Genomic DNA, 11,631 nt, shown 5'->3' on the forward strand with positions numbered 1-11,631 from the left:
TTAACATAAAACGAGTATCAGTCCAGTAATGCAATGGATCCCGGACAAGAGCCCCCAATTGTAATGTACCCTCTTTGGTCCGGGGTGAAAATCAAATATCAAGCGACAAACTTTAAATTCATTTAAATGCTATTTCAAACCCTGAGATTATGATGATCAATTGATGACACCCCGCCGGCTTGGGTGGTCTGTATCTACAACAGATGATGTTAAGCTTAATATTTAGACAAAAGAATGACACATCACAGAATACTAAAACTAATTAAAATACCTTACCTTTAGATGCTGAATTTGGTCTCATTGTCTTGATTCTCGCCATTGTGCATTCCATCTATCTAACATTGTTAATATTAGGTCCGGGTCTTTGTGTGCTAATGAAAACTGGTACTCGCTTTTTGTTTTACTATTGATTCTTCATTTTTATTAATTTAACTTTTTCACAATAATTTCCATCCTCATATCACATACTATTTATAGATATTCTCTATATAAGACGACAGACTTCCTTCCGTACTCCCATCAACAGTCCACCTCACAAAACCACGCTCTCCCCACAATAGTCCAACTAACTCACTCCAACAGTCACCTTAGCAATGTCCGACTCTCTACCTTTCACACACGAATGTCTTTGGCTCACACTGTTGCCAACATATTCTCCAGAAATAAACAAATAAAGTTCACATTATAGAATAATATAATAAAAAAGATTTGTGCAAAATTAAATACTACATATAATAATATTAAATAAAAAAAAATCATAGAAATGAAATTGGAGCACTGACCCTGCAAGGGCAGATGCGACTATAAGGGTGGTATCGCACTCTTCAGTAGTCCGTTACATTACACCGTGTCAAATTCATTACAATGCAACCTTATTTTTAATATGGATTGCAGGTCTTCACCCAATAGATGAAGCTATCTGTATCCATGTAAAGTAATTTAGGATCTGCGCAATGAGTTTTTGCAAACTCGTAATGAAAGCGGTACATGTGGCGTTTGGATACGTCTAATATGCACATCCCCACATACATAGGTTTTGTAAAATCTACTGCAGTCTTCACCACCTGCACAACAACAAAGTTTTTATTGAATATTGTGGCTTGCTTAAAATTTGGTCTGGCAGTGCATTTTCTTATGCCAATAACGCCCACTCCATTCGGTTCTAATCAAAATTTCTTGTCGTTCCTTCAAATTCTCCATTGTTTTACCTAAAATTGAATTATTCATTAATTTGTAAAAATCTTTCTCAAAGTCACACGTCACGGAAGCTCTCTGTCTCATTCAAATCAATATACTCCTTCAACCAGGGGGACTACTTGAAGGAAATAGCCCAGGTGATTGTAACCAGCTTGAAACCCAAGCTGAGACACTGCTGGAGATTATGATAATGAATAATGTATCTCTGCTTATTCTGCAGGATTGTCATCAGTTTTGGCATGGAGCCTCGTTGCAGACCTAATTGCTCTGGACACAGTGTCAAATCGGTGTGTGGATTATGCAAACTAATAAGGTATGCGAGTTATACCTCCACCACATACCCTACATTAGAATCAGCTGCCATAACCCTCATGATTTTTCCACCTAATCCCTTGTATTTGTCTTCAGGCATCCATCAAAACTCACCAATTGGCAGTGATTGCTGCATGGCATGGCCATATAAGCTATTTACATCCAGGTACATTATATAACTTGAATCAAGGGATGCGTTGAAACTGTCACCGATCCACAGGTTATTTTTCTTCGTGTGCCTGTGGACATATTGGTAAAGTTCCTCACAGATCCCTCGCTCAAAGAAAAGACGCATCTCATCATTGGTCAATAATTCAATGCTGCTCTTCGTTTTCTTGAGCATTGAGTCCCAAGTCAACCGAGGTGTTGTGTGGGAACGAAGTTTTTCGTGACGGCACTTATATGTAAAACATTCTTTGGTTTTTTTTGCCAAGTCAGTTCTGGATCAAATCTCAAGCTTTCGATGATTACCTCCATTGTCATCAATGACGATTGAGGCAATCATCAAAAGCTTGAGATTTTATCCAGAACTGACGTGGCAAAAAATCTGAGAATGTTTTACATACGAGGTGCCGTGTAATAAAAGGCAGGATCCAGAGAATATGTGGCCATGGATAGACTCTGGAATTTCTTGAAAACGTCCACAAGCAAGTGCACGTCTGTGTCCATGTAAAGTTGTGCGTACTCTCCTTAAGTGGAGATGTTGAATTCCCACCAGACATTCACAGCGTGCTCATGCTCTGCATCCATTATGGCATCGCCTGTAAGGTTGCTGGAGAATGCAATTGTGTCAGGTAGCCTGGTTTCATTGAGTTTTGCCATACTATCCACATAGTAGTCACAAGTTGAAACTTCTCCTCATTGAGAAATGGAGCTTGAGTGGTATGGATATCTTCCTGAGGTAGAGCTTCAACGAGTTTCTGAAGTGGCGTCAGCATAAAACATAGCATATCAAGGAAGCAGAGTGTAATTCTCGACTTCTGTCTTTTGGAGGATGAAATGTATTTCTCGACGCTCTCGGGTAGGACACTGACCTGATTTTTCTTCCAACCGACATCAGCCAAGTGCTTAACTAGAAAGTGAGCGCCATACCCACTTAAATTATGGAAGAAAATGGGTATGTGCCTTGGTAACTGGTAATTCAAATTGCACGCATTGTGAGCTGTGACACAGAACTTCCCAAGGAGATGACAGTGGTCCCTACGAGGAGTTTCAGCTTCTCTCTCTAGCGGCACCCCACAAATATGACAATCAACTGTGTTTCTATACAAACCTTCACTCCCCTTCCATTTGGTCATGGGAATGTTGTAGCTGTAAAGCTTATCAACTTCCCATGAATGTTTTTCGAGTTCAGTCAGAAGCAAAACTTCAAATTATCCTCGAGATAAGATTTGTAGTGGTTACGGCTGGAATCAGGACGATACAATTTGGTACGCTGCTTCATATGGTAAGTGTTTTTCTGTGAAGGTGGTATGTGAGGCCATGGGGTCACCTTCACAGTGTGTCACAGGAGCAAGGAGTCATTCAGTGTGGACGTACACTAAAAACAGGCCTCGCTCTTGGTGGTGAGCTTTCTTAAACTTTATGAATTTATTTTCCTCAGTAGGCATAACAAAACGTATCAGTTTCTTGGAAGCGCATTCTTCTAGATGTGCCACTAATAGCTTGTCTGAGGAGATATAATTGAGGCACATGAAGCAAATATGCTGTTTACCATTATGATTACTCAGTTAGGAAGAAAGGTGTCAGGAAATGTCTTTGATCCAAAGATAGTGATAATTATCACCTTCAGAGAAGAGCAGCACATTTACATGTAGCTCACATTCACCAGAAAATTTTGAGAAATGGACAGAGCCGATGAAAATATGCTTGTCATGCTCATCTGACTTGCTTTTCTTCCCCAGGCCATAAACACGAACTGATATTCAGGCATTCTGAGCCTCAAATTTAGGTATGTCCTGGATCTTGACAGGGAACTCGATAGAATTAAAGATATACCACCCATGAATATTATCACCTACTTGGTATGTACTGGGGCATTCAGGATGATCACTGTAGTTGTAATTTCTTTCGCAAGCCAGGACTGACCCTGGAAAACAAGACTGACGCTTTCTATTTCCGACATTAATGCATGCCTGCTTGTTAGTTATATCTTTAGGAAACTTGATATAGCTTGACCCTCCATTTACTGTATCACAGACTTGTGTATGCATGTCCAGATGTAGTGTTCGACTGAGTGCTTTAGCTGACACACTGACTTCCATCTCGGAAAACTGAGCCAGTATAGCATTCAAGGTGGATTTACAAAACCACTCAGTGACTGATGTACTCCACATTATCACACAATTTTTCCCCCCAAAGATAATGATGAGGAGTTCTCTCTTCAACACCAGAATCAACTTGGTGGGGAGGGGGGGGGGGGGGGAGGTTGTTCAAAGCAGAGCACCGCACTTCTGAACTATCTGTTCCAGGTAGCTTTCAGATAAGAAAATTATTTTTAATTCACAGGATGTCTTGTCACACCCATGACTTATGAAGGTGTAAAATACAAATCAATTGTTGGATGATGGAATTTTTTCCTCAGAAACTTACTAAACCTTGGTCGTCGCTTGTGTGGCCTATATCCACCATCAGTGAACAGCCATCTGTCCATCCACTTTCCCACTACATTACCTATTAAGCCAATGGCCCAACCACAAGGTTTGTCTTGTATGACTGAACATTGTGTGTATACCAACTGCCATACACTATTTGATGGACTGTGTACAAAAGATCAGACAATGTGTAAAGTGTAAATAGCTGTGTAGAAAATAATGCACTGCAGGATTGAATGGAAAGCTGTAGACACCGTACAACCACAGTGTTCTACAATTCACAGATTCATCAGCAGCATGGAATTTGGTGGACTGAATTCTACCAAAGGGAGAGGAAATGTTGTGGTATACGCTTCAGGCAGACCTTTGCAAACAGCCAAAGCATATGCGGGACAGCCACAGATATAAATCTGCACCTGCGTGGCAGTAGTACTGGCAGGGCACCCTAAAATGCAAATTTCCACAAGCAGTGATTGACTGGGTTGCTACATGGTGTTTCCACAGCTGACTACACAGTGGGAGGCTACCTCCCGTTGTAACACACCTGGCCAGAGGGAATACGAATGCTACCAGTTGAGCTGATAAGAGCATACTTTCATGTCATGCATTCAACTGGTGCAGTTTCTGTGTCAGTCACTGGCCGAAGCTACAACAGCCTCACTGAACAGCACCCAAAACTAGGTGAAGCTGCTGACTGAGTCGTCAGCTAGCCACAGTGCTTCTGGGCTTCAAACAGGGCCCACCATGGTGAGAACGCCCAGTGAGTGTCATTGCCTGACAGTCTATCCACACTCCCAAGGGTCCTGGGTTTGTGAGTTTTTGCCAGCCACCACAGGCTGTAGGCAGCAAACACTTGCCACTGCACTGTCACGCCACAGAGCTGACACACTCTTGGATCAGCGAAGGTGCCACCATCACCAGTTGTTGCTGTGCTGCTACAGGATTCCACTGGGTATGTCACCTGCTTCCAACTAACTGAGACCAGCTCCTGGGTCAGTCACATCAAACTACAGTATGGAAGGCATAAATTACTGGTGTTTCTGTTGGGTAAGCATTCTTGACTCTGCACTTTCCACAGTACTGAAGAACTGATCCTACAGCTTCCTGCATAGGCAACTCTGCAGCTAGAACTACATGCAGAATGCCTCTGTTCCTAACATTAATGATAACTGGCTGAATGAGTGCACTGTATAGTACACTTTCATGATCCAAAATGGAATGTATATTACTATTTGACAACAGTAATGAATTAATGGATTTTATTATCGACTCCGTTGTTTTTATACCACCTGGTATGAAATAAATATTTATGAACCTGATGATGGTTCATGGACTGAAAATGGTTGTTCAATAAAGATATTTTGCCACCAGCTCTTGGTGGTAAACCATGACTTTTTCAAGTATTTATGAGCTGTGGGGGACCACCTTAAAAATATACCTACCATACTTTGAATGTACAGCACTAATTAACATTTTAGTGTAATGTTAAATGTTGTCAATGATCTTGAACAGTATGCTTTGAAGTACCCTCATCCTACACCTGTGTGTGGTAACAAGGATCAAATCGGTTGATGAGTGCAGTGTTGGACACCTTGATGAGAAAGAAATGGAAGGGCAGCCTGTCTCTCCTGGGTGACCAAAATTGTGTGTATGGAAAATGCTAAAACATGGTGCGTAGTATTCTGTTTTTGTGTATCCTATCAATGTCTTGGCATCAGTTGGTGTGTTACCTACTCGATAAATATTTCTATTTGTTCAAACAGTTACAAAATGCTCTGAATGTATACCTGTAACTTCCTTCTTGAACATTTGACTTCAGCTTTTCCTTTTATCATCATCTGACAGTAGTTAGGTTTTCTATCTTCCCAAGTTTCTCAAAAGAAACAGGGAGATTAACACTTAATTTTCTGTCAATGATTAGATCGTTAGAGATTGAGAACAAGCCAGGATAAAGGGAATTACGGGTATGGAAACTGGCACCATATTTCTTTATCATAGTGTCACCTGACTTGGATTTTGAAAATGAAATGGAAAAACAGACCGACATTTGTCAACTCTGTTCTATGATGAGGGGAACAGGAAATGAAAAGCCAGTTTCCTGTAATGGACTTCTGATATAATACGTTGTTGAACCTGATGAATTACGAGAGTATACTGAAAAGTATTAATCTGAATTTTTTTATGTGAAAACTTTTGAAGGTTTTTGAATAAAACAAACATTAGTAATACCCTATATCTTTATTCTTCATGTCAATATTTATTTATTTCTCAACATACTGGGTGATAAAAAAGTCAGTATAAATGTGAAAACTGAATAAATCACAGAATAATGTAGATAGGAGGTACAAATTGACACACATGCTTGGAATGACATGGGGTTTTATTAGAACCAAAAAAATACAAACATTCAAAAAATGTGCGGCAAATGGCACTCCATCTGATCAGAATAGCAATAATTAGCATAACAAAGTAAGACAAAGTAAAGATGATGTTCTTCACAGGAAATGCTCAATATGTCCACCATCATTCCTCAACAATAGCTGTAGTCGAGGAATAATGTTGTGAACGGCAGTGTAAAGCATGTCCAGAGTTATGGTGAGGCATTGGCGTCGGATATTGTCTTTCAGCATCCCTAGAGATGTTGGTTGATCACGATACACTTGTAACTTCAGGTAACCCCAAAGCCAATAATCACACGGACTGAGATCTGGGGACCTGGGAGGCCAAGCATGACGAAAGTGGCGGCTGAGCACACGATCATAACCAAATGACGCATGCAAGAGATCTTTCACGTGTCTAGCAATATGGGGTGGTTTTTTTCCCCTCCCCCTAATAAAACCCTATGTCATTCCAAGCATGTGTGTCAATTTTTACCTCTCTATCTACATTATTCCATGGTTTATTAAATTTTCAAGTTTATACTGACTTTTCGATCACCCGGTGCTTTCAGTCACCCTTCTGCTGCTAGTGCTATGTGGTCAAGATCAGCATTTATAAGTGTGACTAGGTTTAGAACATTTCCAAGTACACTCTTACACTTAAGTAATACTGGACTGTATTCAAATGTTCTTTCCTTGACCTGCAGTGATAAATGCTGCTCTCATTTAGTAAGTGGGGCCAATATTCTCTCCATTCTGACATCAGCATGCGTCTATTTTAATTGGGACTGTGGAGGTACACACTATTCTAAAAAATCTACATAAGCACACCACATATACTCTTATACCCTAGTTATAACTTTCCACTTGTAGAATATTCTTTATTTGTTAAAGAGAGGTCCAAAAATTTTCCATCCAACACAGGAGGTTAAGAAATCGGCATCCACGATCATAGCAGAATAGTCTGAGCTTTTGGTTTCAGCCCTCAAATTGGCTAAAACCGTAGTACCGTGATTGGTTTCGGGAACAATGCTGCAAAATGCTAGCTCAACTTTTATCCCCTGTGCCAGTCTTCAACAGTTCAGCCAACTGTATATGAAAAATGGATGGTCTTCCAACCAAGCCAAGAAGGCAGCATTTATGTTGAAGTTAGATACAGTATGTAGCCAGCAGTACCCAGCACACTCAACAGTCCTTGGTAGAGCCATCTCCACATCTCTAATGAAACTCCACTGTAAGATTACTGAGTGAACACTGGGCTGCCTTATTAATCTGCCAGTCAATTCCCAAAGGGGCACCATCACTCACCTAACACAGGAACTTCCCATTACTAGCAAACCCACACTATGCTTGCTTGAACCTTACAGACAGAGTAGCTCCAGTTCGAACACACTAGGTGTCACATGCTGGTTCAAACTTCTCTCAGTAATGGGCAAAACTTAAAATATTTTTATGGGCTAAAGGAACAGCTGTGCAGTTACTACCTACTTTCAACTTCTACCCAGATACACTCGATCCCACCAAAATTAGCAATTCAGCATCACATGTATCAGTAGGTGCTGCAACATGATTGGGATACCAGGCAACATTGGAGCCACCAAGAGGTACCACGGCTTTCACCACATGTATGTCAATGCCACTGCAGCTGAGAGCGGCAATTTTCCTGTGTCAACAGTGGTGTATACTGTTTCCAGACAGTGACCAATTTCCCTGCATCAGTACTCAACCATCTTTTTCAGCATCCAACTATACAAGAAGAAATCACAGCTGTCAGTAGATACTGCCACTACTGGCTGTAGCTCGCTATCAATGGTCAGATAGATAATACTACACTAACATACACAAAATATGCAAACCATTAGAGAAATGAAAAGCACTACCAAACACACCAACAAATAAACTGTGGGCCATATCCACATGGAAGCACATACAGGACACCGATGCAAAAAAGTGTAAAATGCAGGAAAGTTTAAAATACTGAAAGCACAGGAACCAAGTGAAAATGAATAAATTACTCTTACTGTCATTCTCTTTATACTGTCCAAAGTATGAAATTAAGTAATTAGAATTTTGTGTATATAAAAAAATCTGAAATAATTGTTTTTGTTTCTTCTTTCTAACAGCAATTAGTTCTACTCTTCCGTAAAACCCCATTAAAGAGATATTCATGTCCTCATATGAAACTTCTTATTGATTAACATTAAAAATTACGGTAAATAAAACTTTTAATACAATATTGGTTAAAACACTAAAGTCGGCAGACTTCCGAAGAAGAGAACAATATGCAAGAAATCTACAGCTTCTTGTCAACAAGGAGGTCACTCAGTTCAGAGACGTCCTGTGTAAGAATGAGGGCAGAAAAATTTTCTGCCATAATGTTATGGAGCATCTTGAGAATGAATGTTTACATCTGAAATCAGGTCATACCAAACAGACTGCAGGCCTAATAACATATTAGCATGTTTCATATGAAAGCAACAACATTCGTGGAAGCCCGTTAGAAAGATGGCCTTCTTCAAAAGCAGTGTTCACTTGTATAAATGACTGCAAGATTAAACTAAAGCTATTGTAATAAAATGCAATGGGCAGAAAGAAGGTAGCTACTGGAGTTACTATAATCAGATCGTGATTATCAGTAAGGCAGTGACTCAGCATATTTTTCCATCCTTCCAGACATTGAGAACCTATAATACAGGTGGCTGTGACCCCCAACAGGCTGACAATGAAAATCATGCTTGCTGCGCTAATGCTACGTTACATGATCAATAACTCTGCATATAGTCTAAATCAAACAATGAAAAATCCAAGGTGGAATAATGACAGTATTATGAAAACAATAGTTGCTACTCACACCGGGTCGCAGACAGGTACAACAAAAAGACTGTCAACCAAGTAAGCTTTCAGCTAAAAAGGCCTTCATTGGAACTAAACACACACACACACACACACACACACACACACACACACACACCTAACTCTCCACAAATGACCACAGTCTCTGACTATAACATCAAAGAAAACTTAAAAGTGCAGGAAATGTTGTAATACGGAATTGTTAAGGACAGGAAAGCACTGTATTGAGAGAATAGGACTTCTGTTGGGGGCCAACATAAATGAATGTAAAAAGCAGAAAAATGTAAAATGCAGGAACATAAAAATGGAGTGTTACTGTAATTACTAAACTAGATGATCTATGCAAAGTGTTACTGCTGTTGCTGCTGCTGGCTACTGTTCCCAAGGACTAGACTGCACTATTAAGTCAAATTACATGACACTAATATCAGAGAAGTGTGCAAAGACCTACAAAAACAATAAGAATTACTCAAGAGTCATTATTCACTTCTTCACATAAGCATATAAGAAAATGACTAAACTATATTCTGCGTACAAAATAGTCACCGTTGTTGCGGACATCAACATGTACATCTTCATCTACATACATACTCCAGAAGCCACTGTATGATGCTTGGTGGATGGTACCCAGCTCCACTACTAGTCTTTCCCTTCTATGTTCCACTCTCAAACAGAGGGAAAAAGGACTGTTCATATGCCTCAGTACGAGCCCTAATCTCTCTCTAATCTTATGATTCTTACGTGAAACATATATTGGCAGTAGTAGAATCGTTTGGCAGTCAGCCTCAAATGCTGGTTCTCTAAATTTTCTCAACAGTGCTCCTCGAAAAGAAAGTCACCTGCCCCCCAGTGGTTTCCATTTAAGTTCCTGAGGCTGCTCACTGGTCTATAACTGTACTACATTGCATTGCCAACACCACCAACAGACAGACAGCCAGCATGCTCTGTCCTTTGTAAACACTGGGTTAATATTCTCTCCATAAACCATTTTATGAGATGGAAAGCCACAACAAAAAGTAAAGCTTTCAGCCAGTGGGCCTTCGTCAACAATAGACACACGTACACTACTGGCCATTAAAATTGCTACACCATGAAGATGACGTGCTACAGACGCGAAATTTAACCGACAGGAAGAAGATGCTGTGATATGCAAATGACTAGCTTTTGAGAGCATTTACACAAGGTTGGCACTGGTGGCGACACCTACAACGTGCTGACATGAGGAAAGTTTCCAACCAATTTCTCATACAAAAACAGCAGTTGACCGGCGTTGCCTGGTGAAATGTTGTCGTGATGCCTCGTGTAAGGAAGAGAAATGCGTACCATCACGTTTCCGACTTTGATAAAGGTCGGATTGTAGCCTATCATAAGCACAGCTTATCGTATTGCAACACTGCTGCTCCCATTGGTCGAGATCCAATGACTGTTAGCAGAATAATACACAACGCTGTGCTGGATCCCAACGGCCTCATATCACTAGCAGTCCAGACGTCAGACATCTTACGCACATGGCTGTAATGGATCATGCAGCCACGTCTCTATCCCTGAGCCCTGAGTCAACAGATGGGGACGTTTGCAAGACAACAACTATCTGCATGAACAGTTCGACGACGTTTGCAGGATCATGGACTATCAGGTCGGAGACCATGGCTCTGGTTACCCTTGATGCTGCATCACAGATAGGAGCACCTGCGATGGTGTACTAAACGACAAACCTGTGTGCACAAATGGCAAAAAGTCTTTTTCGGATGAATCCAGGTTCTGTTTACAGCATCATGATGGCCACATCCGTGTTTGGCGACATCACGGTGAACGCACATTGGAAGCGTGTATTCATCATCGCCATACTGGCGTATAACCCGGTGTGATGGTATGGGTGCCATTGGTTACATGTTTTGGTCACCTCTTGTTGGCACTGACGGCACTTTGAACAGTGGATGTTACATTTCAGATGTGTTACGACCTGTGGCTCTACCCTTCATTCAATCCCTGCGAAACCCTACATGTCAGCTGGATAATGCACGACCGCATGTTGCAGGTCCTGGTTGGTTGGCTGTTGTGATGTTTAAGGGGGACTAAACAGCTAAGGTCATCAGTCCCAGCAGGTCCTGTACGGGCCTTTCTGGATACAGGAAATGTTCGACTGCTGCTCTGGCCAGCACATTCTCCAGATCGCTTACCAATTGAAAACGTCTGGTTAATGGTGGCCAAGCAACTGGCTCGTCACAATACGCCTGTCACTACTCTTGATGAACTGTGTGGTATCGTGTTGAAGCTGCATGGGCAGCTGTACCTGT

The sequence above is a fragment of the Schistocerca gregaria genome, chromosome X (genome assembly GCF_023897955.1).
Source record: "Schistocerca gregaria isolate iqSchGreg1 chromosome X, iqSchGreg1.2, whole genome shotgun sequence".
Taxonomy (NCBI): domain Eukaryota; kingdom Metazoa; phylum Arthropoda; class Insecta; order Orthoptera; family Acrididae; genus Schistocerca; species Schistocerca gregaria.